The 13,553-nt window shown below is 41.6% G+C and overlaps 1 long non-coding RNA gene across 1 annotated transcript; it reads left to right on the top strand.

Moving 5' to 3' along the window:
- The first annotated feature begins 7,221 nt into the window (after positions 1-7,221).
- On the top strand, positions 7,222-11,572 carry LOC117506046. The gene is made up of 3 exons (XR_004559353.1): positions 7,222-7,232; positions 10,314-10,319; positions 10,844-11,572. It is a non-coding gene; the product is annotated as an uncharacterized LOC117506046 (long non-coding RNA).
- The last annotated feature ends 1,981 nt before the right edge of the window (positions 11,573-13,553 follow it).

Below are 13,553 nucleotides of genomic sequence, written 5' to 3'. Positions count from 1 at the left end.
ACTCACGCATGCGCACGAGGGTTCAAGCATGTCTGACGTAAAAACATATGAATGAAATCCATATAGTTTTTGAAAAAAATAAAAAGGTCCGATACTTTATGGACAGACCTCGTATGTCCTCCCTAACCCTTATTGCCTCTGCCAAAGGCTCTATGGCTAATGCAAAGAGCAAAGGGGAAAGGGGACAACCCTGGCGTGTACCCCTTCGAACCTGAAAAGTTGAAGACCTCAAACCGTTTGTTAGAACTGTCGAACAGGGGGAACTGTAAAGAAGTTTGATCCAGCTTATAAAGTTGTCACCTAAACCAAATTTACCCAAGGTGTAAAATAGAAAAGGCCATTCAACATGGTCAAATGCCTTTTCTGCATCAAGAGAGGCAACAAGAGCATGCATTGACTTCTGTTCAAACATTTGGATAACATTTAGCAGTTGGCGCATATCGTATGAATTGCGGCCTTTAATAAAACCAGTTTGGTCTTGGCTTATAAGGAAAGGGAGTAGTCCTTCGAGACGTCTTGCTAGCACTTTAGAGAGAATTTTTAAGTCAGCGTTCAATAAAGAGATCGGCCAATACGAAGCAATCTTCCAGTGGTTTTCCTTTTTAAGTATCAATGAAATGTTGGCTTCTCTCAAAGACATGGGCAGTAGACCTTTTATAAATGAGTCGTTATACATGTTTAGGAGTGGATCGACTAATATTTCTTGGAATTCTTTATAGAATTCGGAGCCAAGACCATCGGGTCCTACTGCCTTTCCAGACTGTAATGCCTTCTTTCCTTGCTATTGGAGAATTTAAAGTAGATTTCTGGTTTTCTGTTAGCCTAGGAAGGTTTAAACTAGAGAAAAGGTTATCCATTAAGTCTGAATTATTCATATGTATCTGTGAGTTATATAGATTCTCATAAAAACTTCTGAATCTCTCATTGTTACTGTGTCAAAGAGTTGGGTACCGTTTGTGTCTTTAATTGAAGCAATGTTTTGTGAATCTGATTTCTTTCTAGTTAGATATGCCAAATACTTTCCAGGCTTATCGCCATGTTCATATAATTTTTGTTTGGCAAATCTAACATTACGCTCTGCCTCCTTTGTTAACAAACAGTCCAGTGCTGACCGAATCGCAGAAATTTGTTTAAGTTTACCAGGTGAAGATTTGACAAGGTAGTCTTGCTCCATTCTTTTTAATTTGGTCTGTAATATCTCCCTCTGTTCAGCTTGCCTTCGTCTTTTACTCTTTGTGTAAGAAGTAATTAGACCTCTGGAGTAGGCTTTAAAAGTCTCCCACAGTAATGAATAGTTATCTGTGGAAGGTGTATTGATAGATAGGAAATGTTTAAATTCTTCAACAAAGTATGTTGTAAACTTTTGATCGTACAATATAGAAGGTTTAAAGTGCCAGTTTTTAGTTCGTTTAGACATACTCCCTGTGTTCAACTGAATAAAGACTGCAGCATGGTCTGATACAACTATATTACCTATAGAACTAGACGTAATTGATGGCAGTATACATTTTGGAACAAGAAAATAATCTATCTGAGTGTAACATGAATGAACTTTTGAGAAAAAGGTGAATTCTTTATCTGCAAGGTGTTGCACTCTCCACACAACGTATGCTAGTTCCTCGCACAGTGTGGTAATGATCTTGGCCACAGGCAGAAGGTGTGCTTTACCTATTTGGGATTTATCCATCAGTGGGTTCAAATGGCAATTCAAATCTCCTCCAACAACTGAATTTTTAATATTTAAATTAAGCCTGGTTCACACGACAGGATTTTAAAATTATCTTTAGGTTTCCAAAACCTGAGAGACCACACATGTAAAGATAAAAAATCATAGCTCTAACAGGTTTGGTCGTACAGTGTGTGGTGTTCAGCCACACAGTAATAACAACACCACCACACACGAACAGATTTCACACACGAACATTTACAGTTCAGACAGGAAATCTCGCAAAATCTCTCGAGATTAAACGTGACTTCAGAGTAAACAAACGGAGGTACTTTGTGGACTATTTAAAACAGAGGGAAAAACAATACAAAAAGAAAAAGGTGTTCTTTAAAGGAGTGGATACAGCGCGACCACCGGACTTTCTGTAAGTCAGAACAGCTGTTTTGATTTTATTTTCCACTCCGTACGTCCGTCACCTCACTTTCTGATTGGCTGCATGTCACATTCAGCAGGCTGTTTGCTCGTTTGTGGTTGGAGGACACAACACACGCTGCGATATCGGGCCAAAAAAATCCAACATGTTGAATATCCCCAATTTGTGATTGGAGCGCTCCTGACACCCTTCCGAGCAGATCAGAGCGCTCTGAACACACCACGCATGGCAGGAATATCTGATAAGATTATCTTTGACGTCATCACGATTGTCGGGACGTCCTTAAGATTGTCAGAAGGGGAAGATCGGGTCCGATATCGGCCTAATTATCCTGCCGTGTGAACCAGGCTTTAGTAAGCTTTGTAAAAGCAGGTACTATGTAATCCCCCGTCTGTCCAGGAGGACAATACAGACTCATAAATGTGATTTCCTCACCGAATAAGACACCTCTTACAGTTACATAGCGCCCCCCTGTGTCTTTTACACAGTCTACCAATTTGAAAGGCAAATTTTTCCTGATCAAAATGGCTACTCCCCTGCTTCGGGATGAGAAAGTAGAAAAATAAATTTGGCTAAAAACACCCTGCTGCAATTTTTCATGTTCTTTGGCTTCTAAGTGAGTCTCCTGTAACAAAGCTACATGAGTCTGTTCCCTCTGAAGATAATTCGAGACCCTTCTCCGTTTATTTGGTGTATGAATGCCATTTACATTCCATGTACAGATGTTTATACTTGCCATAATAATGTTCTAATTTATATGGTGCAAAGTATTATCTGAGCATGCTTCCACAAATTGTTCATGTACATAAAAAGCCGTAAAACACACTGAACAGAAGAACTATCCAAAACAAAAGAAACAACCAAAAAAAAAGCCTAACATTGGCACGAAAGTAATGCACTATCCTACTACCAACCAACAGGAGCAGTAATAGTGAAAAGGTTCCCTAACAGCAAAAGTAAACGCCTATCCACACTATAAAAAACACAAAAGAACAGAAGGGGAGTGGCAACGTTATATATGTAAACCACTCGTGAAAATAACAAATGTCTTGTCGGAATATGTAACCATTTGAAGTTCAGTCACAATCTGCGCAGTAGACAATTACTCACGGCATGAGGTCAAAAGAAACATCCACACTTTTGGGCAGTTTTTAATCCGATGGGGTAGAGTTGTTTAGAGTAGCTGACTCCAGAAACTTCAGGTATTTGTCCACATCGTCGGGATCCGAGTACATCTTTGTCGACCCGCGGTGAGTGACCTTCAACAAAGCGGGGTACAGCATCCTGTAAACAGCTCCTATAGACTTGAGTTGCCTCTTTACGTCATCAAAGCTTTTATGCTTACGGACAACAGCAGCCAAGAAATCTTGAAAGATCATCACCGTGGCATCACCATTGCTTTTTCTTGCTTATCTCCCATGATGCATTCATAATCTGTTGTTTGTCTTGATAATAGTGAAGCCTCACAATTGCAGGATGTGGCTTTTGGTCACGAGCAGAAATCGGTCCCGTACGGTGTGCTCTCTCCACTTTAATACGGCCTGTTTTCATCTCAATGTTTAGAAGTGTAGGGAGCCATCTCTCAAAGAACAGCGTGGGGTTGTTGCCCTCCGCACCTTCTGGTAGATTGAGGATCCTTACGTTCTTGTGTCTACCTCTATTTTCTAGCTCGTCTGTACGCTCGATAAGGTCCGCCACCTTTTTCTCTAGCGCCTCGAGTTTGCTGTGCATGGGAGCTGAGGCGTCATCTATGGCTGATATCCGCGTCTCGGCCTCGGTGATTCGCATTTCGTGGCTCCGTAGCTGCTCCTGTTGTGACTGCAGGAACTGGGAAATTGGCTCGAGCTTGTCTTCAAAAACCTTCGTGAGGTTTGATGTTACAATGCGGATTACCTCTTGGAGAGCCAGGTTCATTGCTCCACTACCGCTAGCTAGCATGCTATCATCTGCGTTAGCTTTGCTGTTGGGATCGTTTGCGATGTCAGTTGCAGGACTTTTATTATGTTGCCGGCTCTCAGACGGTCTGAAAAAATAGCTATTGATGCTCATCGTTGGTTAAGCAGTGAAAAAATGCCGGTCTTGCCATGTCTCACTGGATTGTAAGTGCAGGAGTCATAAAATTAAGCGCTGCCACTCTCCGGTCCGACTTTACCTCACGCCGCCATATTGGAACCTCTCACAGTTCAGCTTTTTTTTTTTTTTTTTTTTTTAAATGGTACCAGTTTGTCATGATTCAGAATATATATAGTTTTTAGGGCTACGTATTATAATTTGGGAGTTTATCGCACATGGTACAACACAGTATGGTCATACATAAATGGCTATTTTGGGGGTAATTTTCAGTTCAGCTTTTTAAAAAAATGATACCAGTTTGTCATGATTCAGAATACGAGGTCTGTTAGAAAAGTAACGGACCTTTTTATTTTTTTCAAAAACTATATGGATTTGAATCACGTGTGATTACATCAGCCAAGCTTGAACCTTCGTGCACATGCGTGAGTTTTTTCATGCCTGTCGGCTGTGTCATTCGCCTGTGGGCAGGCTTTGAGTGAGCACTGCTCCACCCCTCTCGTGGTTTTGTTCATTGCGAGGAAATGGCGGAATGATTTGGGCTTTGTGCCATCAGAATTTTTTCAGAAACTGTTAGAGACAGGCAGCTGGAAACCATTCGAAAAATTTAAATGGCTTTCGGTGAAAATTTTACAGGCTTCGCAGAGACTAAGGAGTGTTACTATCGCTTTAAGGACAGCCCACAATGGCGCACAGCGCGCCGCGCTCCGAGCCACGATCGACAGGCAGAAACCACCAGATCATTTCTAAACAGATGGCTGTGTGGATCCGGGACCGTCGTGTGCAATTTCTCTGGTTATCACAAGAGCTGGACATCAGCCATTTTCCGGCAGATTTCACTTTTAACAAGAGATTTTGTCATGGAAAGCCGTCACGCATCACGGCAAGCGAGACAAAGAACACCTCTGTTTCGGAGTGTCAGAGGACAAGTTGGGACATGCCTATCTCTCCACAATTTCTCTTATACTCACTCGACTGGTAAGCACTGAAAGCCGAGATAGGCATGTCCCAACTTGTCCTCTGACACACCGAAACAGAGGTGTTCTCTGTCTCGCTTGCCGCCGTGACGCGCGAAGCCTCCGCGCGGCTTTCCATGACAAAATCTCTTGTTAAAAGTGAAATCTGCCGGAAAATGGCTGATGTCCAGCTCTTGTGATAACCAGAGAAATTGCACACAACGGTCCCGGATCCACACAGCCATCCGTTTAGAAATGATCTGGTGGTTTCTGCCTGTCGATTGCGGCTCGGAGCGCGGAGCTCGGCGCCATCAAAATTTTTCGAATGGTTTCCAGCTGCCTGTCTCTAACAGTTTCTGAAAAAATTCTGATGGAAAAAAAGCCCAAATCATTCTGCCATTTCCTCGCAATGAAACAATGACGAGAGGGGTGGAGCAGTGCTCACTCAAAGCCTGCCCACAGGCAAATGACACAACCAACAGGCGTGAAAAAATTCACGCATGCGCAAGAAGGTTCAAGCTTGGCTGACGTAAAAACATATGAATCAAATCCATATATTTTTTGCATAAAATAAAAAGGTCCGTTACTTTTCTAACAGACCTTGTATATATAGTTTTTAGGGCTATGTTTATAATTTGGGAGTTTATCGCACATGGTACAACACTGTATGGTCATACATAAATGGCTATTTTGGGGTAATTTTCAATTCAGCTTTTAAAAAAAATGATACCAGTTTGTCATGATTCAGAATATATACAGTTGTTAGGGCTACGTATTATAATTTGGGAGTTTATCCCGGACGGACAGACAGACAGACGTAGCCCTTTATGTATATAGATAATAGTTCAACAATGAACTTAGGCACTTCTCAGGCAGACCATTGCACTACACACTGAAGGTAAATGTAACATAGCTAGATGGGACCTGGGTTCCACAAGGAACTGCAAATTTTGGGTTGGTGTCAAAATTCAAACGGGATCGTTGCCGCTTGGGGAGGACATGCATACTGCCCAGAGTTTTTACTTATTAATAACTTTTTTGAATATGTAAACAAAGACAAGTCTGATGATTGAAAGCCCAGTGAAGAAAGCCCAGCAGTGACTCCACTTCCTGAAACAATCTGGAGGAGAAGCTGCTGGTGTTGTTCTACAGAGCCACCATCGAAAGCATCCTGACGTACTGCATCACAGCTTGGTATGGGGGTGCTCAGCAGCAGACAGGAGAGCGCTGCAGAGGGTGATCAAAACAGCCCAGGGGATCACCGCTGCTCTCTGCCCAGCCTGGAGGACATTGTCAGCTCTCACTACCTCAGCAGAGCTGCCAATCAAAATGACCTCTTTATTTGGCAGGAGTAAACATATTTAAAATTTCTTTTTATAAGCTTGGAAGATGAACATAATAATCACAATAATCATAATCAAAAATAATGTGTGATGAAATAACCTCTGCACCGAAAAGCCTAACAGCTCTGTTTACATTTGAATTCATCTTGTCATTTGGGAGAAAACTAAATTAATTGGTTCATTATTGATTTTGAACAAGATTATTTGCTAATGGAGTAATTAGTGTAATGGCACAGGTCAAGCTAAAAACAGTCGTAGTGAACAGCTTTCTGTAGGAATTGAAGAGGCCAAAATGTCAAGCTGACATAATTTAGTGTGGAACTCATTCTGTCAGACACCGTCCTCAGCAGTCCAGCCGTAACCATCCAGTGATGAGCTGGACTGACAGAGCACAGCAAGGCTAAGGTAAGTGGCTAATTGTATAATTAGTTGCTTTAAAAAGTTTATTTACATTTACTGATGTAAACATGCACCGATGTAAGGTCTCTGTGCTACCGTACATTTTAAAAGACATTTTTCAACTCTTCAACAGCTACAAGAAAGGCACTGTGAGCTCTGTGTCATCATTTATTTGTATGTTAATGCTGCAAATAAGTATTTCAACACCTGTGAAAATCAATGTTAATATTTGGTACAGCAGCCTTTGTTTGCAATTATAAAGGTCAAACGTTTCCTGTAGTTTTTCACCAGGTTTGCACACACTGCAGCAGGGATTTTGGAAACAGTGGTGCCAGCTCTCCTCGGGTCATTGACCAGCTCCTCCTGTGCAGTTCTGGGCTGATTCCTCACCTTTCTTAGAATCCTTGATACGCCACGAGGTGGGATCTTACATGGAGCCCCAGTCTAAGGGAGATTGACAGTCATGTTTAGCTTCTTCCATTTTCTAATAATTGCTCCAACACTTGATCTTTTTTCACCAAGCTGCTTGGCAGTTGCCCCGTAGCCCTTTCCAGCCTTGTGGAGGGCTACAATTTTGTCTCTGGTGTCTTTGGACAGCTCTTTGGTCTTAGCCATGTTAGTAGTTGGAGTCTTACTGATTGTGTGGGGTGGACAGGTGGCTTTATGCAGCTAACCACCTCAAATAGGTGCTTCTAATTTGGAATAAGTGGAGTGGAGGTGGACTTTAGAGGCGGACTAACAGGTCTTTGAGGGCCAGAATTTCTGCTGATTGGCAGGTGTTGAAATACTTATTTGCAGCAGTAACATACAAATAAATTATTTAAAAAATCATACATTGTGATTTCCAGATTTTTTTTTTTAGATTATGTCTCTCACAGTGGACATGCACCTAAGATGAAAATTTCAGAGCTCTCCATGATTTCTAAGTGGGAGAACTTGCAAAATCGCAGTGTTCAAATACTTATTTTCCTCACTGTATATTCAACTGAATACACCACAAAGACAAGATATTTGATGTTCAAACTGATAAACTTTATTGTTTTTGTGCAAATATTTGCTCATTTTGAAAGGGATGCCTGCAACACATTTCAAAAAAGCTGGGACAGTGGTATGTTTACCACTGTGTTACATCACCTTTCCTTCTAACAACACTCAATAAGCGTTTGGGAACTGTGGACACTAATTGTTGAAGCTTTGTAGGTGGAATTCTTTCCCATTCTTGCTTGATGTATGACTTCAGTTGTTCAACAGTCCGGGGTCTCCGGTGTTGTATTTGGCGCTTCATAATGCGCCACACATTTTCAATGGGCGACAGGTCTGGACTGCAGGCAGGACAGTCTAGTACCTGCACTCTTTTACTACGAAGCCACACTGTTGTAACATGTGCAGAATGTGTCTTGGCATTGTCTTGCTGAAATAAGCAGGGACGTCCCTGAAAAAAGACGTTGCTTGGATGGCAGCATGTGTTGCTCCAAAACCTGGATGTACCTTTCAGCATTGATGGTGCCATCACAGATGTGTAAGTTGCCCATGTCACGGGCACTAACACACCCCCATACCATCACAGATGCTGGCTTTTGAACTTTGCGCTGGTAACAATCTGGATGGTCTTTTTCCTCTTTTGTCTGGAGGAGACGACGTCCATGATTTCCAAAAACAATTTAAAATGTGGACTCATCAGACCACAGCACACTTTTCCACTTTGCGTCTGTCCATTTCAAATGAGCTCGGGCCCAGAGAAGGCGGCGGTGTTTCTGGATGTTGTTGATGTATGACTTTCACTTTGCATGGTAGAGTTTTAACTTGCACTTGTAGATGTAGCAACGAACTGTATTAACTAACAATGGTTTTCTGAAGTGCTCCTGAGCCCACGCAGTAAGATCCTTTACACAATGATGTCTGTTTATAATGCAGTGCCAACTGAGGGATCAAAGGTCACGGGCATTCAATGTTGGTTTTCGGCCTTGCCGCTTATGTGTAGAAAGTTCTCCAGATTCTCTGAATCTTCTGATTACATTATGGACTTGCATCTTCTTTAAAAATCCTACAATGTAATTTCCTGGATTTTTTTTTTCCCATTTTGTCTCTCATAGTTGAAGTGTACCTGTGATGAAAATTACAGACCTCGCTCATCTTTCTAAGTAGGAGAACTTGCACAATCAGGGACTGACTAAATACTTTTTTACACCACTGTATTGCACTCATTTTTAATCCACCATTGTATTTGCATAAAAACAATAAAGTTTATCAGTTTGAACATTAAATATCTTGTCTTTGTGGTGTATTCAATTGAATATAGGTTGAAGATGATTTGCAAATCACTGTATTCTGGTTTTATTTACATTTCACACAACGTCCCAACTTCATTAGAATTGGGGTTGCAACACTGCCAGTGTTTATATATTCCTCACTGACCCAGTGTGGACCCATATAGACATCGTCTGTGTTAATTGAACACCAATGATTTTACTGTGTAGGGTCAACATACAAGTGCCATCTAGTGTGGCACAGACCATTCACTGACCCACATGCTGTTCTGCATATATCTGAGCCCCCTATGCCAAATAACTGCAAAGACTGGATATGGATACCACTGCAGGAGTGGTGTCTCCTCTGCATGGGTGATATCAAACTGTATACCAAAAGTGAAGTGCCTAGTGAGAGGGGTCAAGTCTGGGACCTGCGTGTTACTGTATCCACCCTACTACAGAACCACTATGGGTCCTGAATGCCAACTACCCAAGCAGAAATCTGGTCCATCCTCACCTCTTCAAACTGTCCACCTATCTACCACAGCCAGGTGAAATGGGGGCATCCCCTTGGCCGTCCCCAGCTGCTGGCATCCTCAGCACTAAGGCACCTGCGTGCTGGATCATACCCCAAGAAAGGCGCCACATGCCCAAAATGTTGTAGCTGGCATTCTCTAATCATAGTCTCTGGTGACGTAGAGAGGAGATGACATAGAAGATCAGAAACTTCCATGGGATGTACTACCAGCAGATTCAAAGGATAGCTGAGACCAAGAAATCCTACCAATGGCTAACAAAGGTTGGTCTGAAGGACAACACAGAAGTTCTCATAATGGCAGCACATGGGTCTACCATAGCAGAGAGGACCCAAGCTGCTGCCTGTCCAAAGACAGTCCAGCACATAGTGACAGGGTGGAAGATGCAATCTGAGACACCATACAGTGAGAGCTACAACCAAATAGCTGGGACTGTGAGTATTAACAACAGTGTCAAATACGGACTGGAAGTGGGGAAACAGCAAAAGCCAGTTGAGTACAAAAGAGCTAAGGTGCTGTAGGACTTCAAGTTCAAGACAAACAAATAAGCCCTGGCCCATCAACCAGAGAAGAAAAGGAGAAGAAAATGACTTTTGTAGGAGATGTGGTGAATCCAACAGATTACAGCATCAGAAAGAAAGACCATGAGAAGATCGAGAAGCATCAAGTCAAGTCTCAAACGTGCACCTTAATTTGTAGGCAAGTTCAAAACCTTACTCCTTGTATGTAATGCTCAGAGATAACCTGGACAAGTGATTTTGTGACATGTAAGAAAGCTGAACTGAATTAAAGTGGAAACACCAGTCTTCATCCTATCAAAAGTTACAGGTACGCAAATTTCATCTCAATCAGGACGGATGTATGAACAAGCAAACTAAAAGAAACATCACCACTCTGTGGCAGTGGTTCCTGGATGAGGGAATTCCATCATAAATAATAACAGCAGGTTGTGTTATCATCAAATTGATTATTGTTTTAGTGTCTCCAGTGAAAATGGGAGTTTTAAGTGCAAGTGTGTGCTACCTGTGCAAGGGCCTGAATGCTCATATTAATATCTCCACTGGCAACTTGGGAGATGACAAAGTTGATGGTGGAGGCTGTGCTGTTGTGTAGGTCATCAAAATGTGGAGAGACAGAACGCATCCTTTTGGAAACAAAAACAGAAACAAAACAAACAAACAAACAAAACAGCTCACTGACTCGGCTCTGGTCCGTCTTGATCATGTCCAGGCCTAACTGGAACTCCTTGGGGATGGACGGGTGGGCTGACTCGCTGTGATGTGCATTCTGGCGAGCTTGGCTGAAGGGACGGTGAGGAGATGAAGACCATGAAGGCAGAGGACAGGAAGAGGACAGGATATTCAGTCCACTATACTACTGATCAGTGCCATTCAGCTCCAGCCCTTTCTGTTTAGAATCTTTGGATTTTTCTGTGGAACTATCCAGTAGTTCTCTGTCTAATGTAGATGAATCTCAAGCAAGGAGACAAACATTTGGCTTTCAATCTCAAAATGGACTGGGGGTAGCTGTTAGTATGAAAACGCTCGTCAGAGTGACGGTGTCTTTAGACCTGTGAGGACTCGACCTGATCAGCACTGATCTTAAAACAACATAGAACATCTGGGGGCAACAAAACCATCAGCTGAAAACCTACGCTGACATCTTTATGAGAAGCAAGCGGTTCATTATGAAAGTATCCCAACAGTTCAGCAGTTCTGTGTGTCTTCAGGATTATAAATACCAGTAATCTGTTTGAAATGAAAGTGCAAAGACATCACTCAGTACTGTAGAACTGACAAATAAACTAACAATTCATGGAACGCTGACTGTACAACAGGAGACAAACAATATAAAACTGATAAGTAGAATATGAAGTTACTTATTCTCCTTTCAACAAATACATCTGAAGCCTCCAATTATTGTCCAATACAAAAATAAAACTGACTGCTTCGATCGGATCAGCTATTTTTATTCATCAATAGAAGTAAATACTGTATATCTACATAAGCAGGAGTGAAGATGTCTCACATTTACTGAGAATAAAACACAGTTTAAGAATGTAATGCCTTTAAAGTATAATCTGACCACAGTCTCATGAGAGGAAACAGTCACAGGGAAAACAAATAAAAATGCCACGTGGATCACTGATGATGTGATTATACAGGACGATCAAACTTAAAAATGAATGATAACAATGTCCCGTGAGTACTCATTTATACTACAAAGCATACTTTATAACACCATAGTGACCATATCTAACAAAGGAAGTGTCCTTACCACAGCAATATGAACCTGCCTTATGGTCTCTCTGCCAGCAGAACTATGAACAAGCAAGAAACTAATGCTGCATTTTCATTTTTCACTACAGGGAGAAGAGCCTGAGAACCGTACTGGAGCATCGCACCAACAGCTGGCGTTTAGCACTAGACATTCACCTCCGTATTCCCAGACAAGTTTCCAACAGTGGCAGCTCGGTGCGGGTTAATGTTTACACCAAGTTTGTGATGCACTATAATGAGTAATGCAAGTTCTTTCAGCACCTCCCTTTTTGCTTGAGGTCAACACAGCAGATCAGATATGGATCTGAATGTTAAGCTTTAAGCTGGATGCCCTTCCTGACACAACTCCACATCACATGGAGAATGTGCATGGGGGGACTGAACTGGGAACCTTCTGTTTAGTAACTGAGGGCACTGATGACTAGGTCACCATGTTGGACAAATACACTGTAATGAGTAAAATATGTCAACACTGACATATTGATTATCATGCAGGAGTGTTTAATAACTGTATTTACAGGTTTCCAGCTCTGGGTTATTTTCTTGAGAATTTGTGCAACAGACAAACTGAGGAACCTGCATTCCATACTTGCTGAATCACGCCTGTAGACCATCACTGACATATGTTGTGATGAGACTGAATTCATTTGGGATGTACAGCAGTTGCATTGGACCAGTTTGTAATGACGGGAAAATTTACGATGTTACAGCAGAACAGTGAGAGTCATAGTGCAGCAGCTAAAAACATATTTAGAGCAAAATTGTGCAAATGGTGATACAAGCACCAAAGTTGGCACAAATACTCCTTAGACATTAGTCTTTTGAACAAACTGACAGGCCACTTGAATTTTCAATAGACAGCCAGGTAGGGGTCAATTGAAGAATTACACAGGGATCAAAATTGAAAATGCTCAAATCATACTGAAAGCTACATCACATTAGTTGTCTGATCGTAAAGATTCCAAAAAGATATAGTTTGGACTATCTATGACCGAATGTTATGGAGTTATGGGGTAAAAACAGCAAAAATGGTGACAAAGGTCAGTGTCAGTTTGTACAGGGGTCAAAAGCTAAAGCTAGTTTGGACCATGTGTCATGCTTAGGTATCATGTTATGGGGTAACATATGTCACATGTCAGAGAATCCAGTGGACGTTGACATTGTTTGACCTTTATTTTGGAGACCAAACATTCAACACAATCAAAACTCTTCCATTTATTAATCCTATTAGCTCAACCAATAATTTGCATGACTTTTTACCAAAATTGGAGGAACTTTAACTTTTGACCCCTGTACAAACGGAAATTGACCTTTGTCACCATTTTTGGGGTTTTTACCCCATAACTCCTGATCATTCAGTCATAGATAGTCCAAACTACACCTTTTTGGAATCTATATGATCAGACAAATACAGTGCTGTAGTTTTCAAAATGATTTGAGCATTTTTTATTTTGACCCTTGTGTAATTCTTCAACTGACCCCTACCTGGCCACCAAGTGAAAATTCAAGTGGCCAGTCGGTTTGTTCAAAAGAGTAATATCTATGGAGTATTTGTGCCAACGTTGGTGTTTGTATCACCATTTGCACGATTGTTTCAGTTGTCTGCTGCACTATCACAGAAA

Source organism: Thalassophryne amazonica, unplaced genomic scaffold, assembly GCF_902500255.1.
Source record: "Thalassophryne amazonica unplaced genomic scaffold, fThaAma1.1, whole genome shotgun sequence".
NCBI lineage: Eukaryota > Metazoa > Chordata > Actinopteri > Batrachoidiformes > Batrachoididae > Thalassophryne > Thalassophryne amazonica.
Note: the sequence above shows the minus strand (reverse complement) of the source record. Positions and strands in the feature narration are given on the sequence as shown.